The 4,297-nt window shown below is 34.2% G+C and overlaps 1 pseudogene; it reads left to right on the top strand.

Moving 5' to 3' along the window:
* Positions 1–1,305: 1,305 nt before the first annotated feature.
* LOC145617455 (CBL-interacting serine/threonine-protein kinase 14 pseudogene) lies at positions 1,306–3,185 on the top strand (annotated as a pseudogene).
* The last annotated feature ends 1,112 nt before the right edge of the window (positions 3,186–4,297 follow it).

Raw genomic sequence — 4,297 nt, 5'->3', positions numbered from 1 at the left:
TTCCTACTTCTAGCATTTATTCCTCACATAATAGAGAGAAGTAGGAATGTAATTTAGGGATGGAGGGAGTATATATTTTGAAAGTATAAATTACTAATATTAGTACTCGTAAAATTTATTTTGAAACAAATTGAGTAATTAATACATTGATATACCTGCCCAGTCAGTTTGGGACAACCATTTATTTTGAAACAGATTGAGTAATTAATACACATGCTTCCAAAAAACTACAATATTGCCCCCTTACTAAAAGCATGTGATGTATTAATTTTTTTTATTTTTTTATTTTTTTGAATAGAGATTAAGTTATGTAAATATAAATTATCAACAATTTACACATAATACTTAATCTTTCTCTAATCTTGGCGTTAATATTATTTTGATAAAGTCACTTGTTTATCTACTCTAATAAACTCTTAAAAAAGTAAGCAAAGACTGTGTTGCAAATAAAAAAAATGTTCAATATAAATCTCTAAAATACATAGTTGGCCATTAACATGTTTAAATACTTCATATACATAATAAAGTAATAAATATACCCCTTGTCTCTAAAGCATTTTCTAATTGAACTTATTTGTAAAACTATTCAAACAGGTTGAACTTTTAATGACATATGACAGAAGAGCTGAAGAGTTTTAAAGATTTTATTGAAAGTTTGAAACTATATCATGAAATAAATCAAACCAAATCTCACATGATACATCATATCACCAATGTAATTAATTACCAAATAAATACAAAGTATGACCAGCTTTTCTATCCTTGACTTTTTAAAAATGGGGACATTTTTTAAAATAGCGAAATCTCAATTATTTAATTTAACGCTTATACGGTAATTATTTCGTTTTAGTTAATAATGACATCAATGGTGTGATATGAGAAACATGAGTAAATAGATTTCATTGCCTTCTAGTTTTGAGGAGGCTATTCAACCGTTAACGACTAACTGAATAACTATTATACCGGATTATCATAATAAGCCTATAGTAAATTTCTTTTTACCCAAAAAATATCGGATAACGATAATTAACCATAAAAAAATTATGTTTTGCTGTGTGGTATATTAGTCTAGATTCAATATTTTACAATCAAATTAAAAATAACACTTTCACACTCAAAACATAAAATAAAAAAGTGACAATTTTTTCTTCAAAAATATTTAAAAAAGAAATAAATTAATTTTTAATTTTTATTTCTTTTTTCGTGTTTCCCAACTGATGTCACGCTCTCTACACTTCCCACCTTGCCCATTTTGTTTAAATAGCTCCTTCTACTCCCACACTTGTGATTCGCTTATCACTTTTCAACCCAAAAAAAAAAATCATCCTAGCTTTCTCTCTCCTTCCTAAAAACTCCTGAAAAACACAAACTTAATCTCAATTCCTTCAAATTAAATCCTACTCCCTCTGAAATTCCAAATTTTTATCCTTTATTAATTTACCCGGTCGAAGGGTTGCATATATCATTACCCTTAATAAATTACTGTAAACCCAGTCGGAAGACTGGAATTCCAATCCCAAAAATCCCAATTCTCACTGGATCTCTGGAAACCATGCCGGAGATTAATAACAATGAAACTCTTTCCTCCGCCGCGGCCACCGCAGCCGAACAAAAACCCGTCTTATTCGGCAAATACGAGCTGGGGAGGCTCCTCGGCCGAGGCGGCTTCGCTAAAGTCTACCACGGCCGAGACCTCCGCAATGGAAAAAGCGTGGCTGTCAAAGCTGTTAGCAAACAAAAAATTTACAAGGGTAATCTCACGGCACACGTGAAAAGAGAAGTGTCTATCATGCGCCGATTGCGCCACCCCCACATCATCCGCCTCCACGAAGTCCTCGCCACCAAGTCAAAAATCTACTTCATCATGGACTTCGCGAAGGGCGGTGAGCTCTTCGCGAAGGTCTCGAAAGGCCGATTCAGCGAAGATCTCAGCCGTCGGTATTTCCACCAGCTGATCTCCGCCGTCGGGTACTGCCATTCCCGCGGCGTGTATCACCGCGATCTGAAGCCCGAGAATCTTTTATTAGACGACAAGTGGGATTTAAAAATCACAGATTTCGGGCTCAGTGCGGTGAAAGATCAGACCCGACCAGACGAGATGTTGCACACAATGTGTGGAACTCCTGCATATGTCGCACCCGAAATTCTCGCGAAAAAAGGGTACGACGGTGCGAGGGTCGATATATGGTCGTGTGGAATCATTCTATTTGTTTTAACCGCGGGTTATTTACCGTTTAACGACACGAATTTGATGAACTTGTATCGGAAAATTTACCGCGGTGAATTTCGGTGTCCGAGGTTTATGTCACCCGAGTTAAAAAATTTGTTATCTCATCTTTTAGATGTTAATCCGGAAAATCGATATACAATTCAACAAATTACCGACGACCCTTGGTTTAAGAAAGGCGACGAAAAAAACAATAAGGTTGATTTAGCGTCGTTTTATTTTGATGATGACGAAAAGGAGGAGGAAGTTGAGCGGGAGAGTTGTGGCGGGTTTGACGAAGAGAAGGAAAACTCGAGATTTTTAAATGCATTTGATTTGATTTCGTTTTCGCCCGGATTTAATTTATCCGGGCTATTTATGAAGGGTGAAAGGGATAAAGAGAATTGTTGGGAGACGTTTTTATCGAAAGAGGCGGCGGAGACGGTGGTGGAGAGGGTGGAAGAGGTGGCGCGTGGGATTGAAGAGGTGGAAGTGGAGAGGATGCGGTGTGGGATGGGGGTTAGAGTGGAGGGGCAAAATGGGGATTTTGGTGTGGTGGTGGAAGTTCATAGGCTAACGGAGGATTTGGTTGTTGTGCAAGTTAGGAAGAGGGAAAAAGATGTGGGGCCTAGTCATGAATTTTGGAAGGAGAAGTTACGGCCCAAGATATCCGACCTTGTTTATAATCCTGGCGTCTCGAGAATTGGAACCGGAACCGGAACTGGATCTGCTAGTTTAGTGGTGCCAAAATCATCTTGCCTTTAAAGTCATGTTTAGTCCCGTCAAAAAAAAAAATGTTTAGAATTTGATTTAAAGAATTTGAAATTCTGATTAGTAGTAGTATATGGAGTGAACCAATGAAGTCTTACCAAATGATTAAGACTAAGGTTTCAAAATATTAGTATTATTATGTTTAATATATATATATAACCCTTTTGTATATATTTATATGATTAATTTCTTCGTTAAACTGCGAAAAATCGAGACTTATGCTAAATTTTGAGTTCTTTTGTGGTATTTGATTTTTGTTTAAATTGTTGGATTACATAATTTACATCTATATATATAACTGTGTCTACTGCTAATGTTGCACTCCATATAAACGAGTGGTAAGATCTTAAAGCATAGCCAGTTAGTCTGACAGAAGATATTAGGAGCTGTTGAATTTTGGAAGGTATAAGCAACCCAGATTTTTGTACGGAATATATATGACTTTGTAACGTTTGTTAAAATGAGTTTGCTTTTGTCAACATTGGGTTACATTATATGCTTTGGTGTTTTATGCCGACATAGAATTTTTATTTATAAAGTTTTATGCCAAAAGTATGTATTATTAAAGATGAATAATGAATAACGTTTATAATCATTGATATATAAAAAAAACTCCATGTTACGTAAGTTTTGAATATGAATGGATTTACAAAGACTACAATGCTCGTAATTGAATGTCGTAAAAGGTATTTTTTTTTAACCGGAAATTTTCCATGTACATCCCTTTAGCTCAACCAATATTGAAATAAATCATCAAAATTTCGTTAGTAGCGTGCACCATCATGTACATGAAAAGATGAAACGTCAAAGCATCAAACGATTTAAGAATTAAGATTATTAGTAGTAACATCATTTTCTCCTATTATATGTACCTGTTTTCATATTATTCAATAAATCTCCTATTATCTTTTTAGTTTTTAACCATATCTTTTGAATTCAATACTACTTTAGTTTACTGACTAGTCACTACTCATTCCGCTTTATGGTGCAATTGGTTAATTTCTTTAATCTATATAATAACTAGAAGTTAAAGGTATCGCTTTAATTAGGCTGACTTTAATTTTTAATATTGAAAAAAAAAAAGGCTATTAACGATTATAAATATAATGATATCGATCACTAGTATTCTAATTATTGAACCAACAAGTTTGGTGCAATCGGTGAATAACCCGTTTTGTGATCGCGATTTAGAGGTTACAAGTACAATCTCGAGTCCATTATCTACTCCGACTACAATATAATAAAATAATTAGATTACTTATTGAATATATTTTAAAATTAATGTAATTGTATCTTTCAATCTATAGTTATAATAAATGA

This window comes from Chenopodium album, chromosome 26 (genome assembly GCF_948465745.1).
Source record: "Chenopodium album chromosome 26, dcCheAlbu1.1, whole genome shotgun sequence".
Taxonomy (NCBI): Eukaryota; Viridiplantae; Streptophyta; class Magnoliopsida; order Caryophyllales; family Amaranthaceae; genus Chenopodium; species Chenopodium album.
The sequence above is the reverse complement of the archived record's forward strand: the minus strand, read 5'-3'. Positions and strand labels throughout refer to the sequence as shown.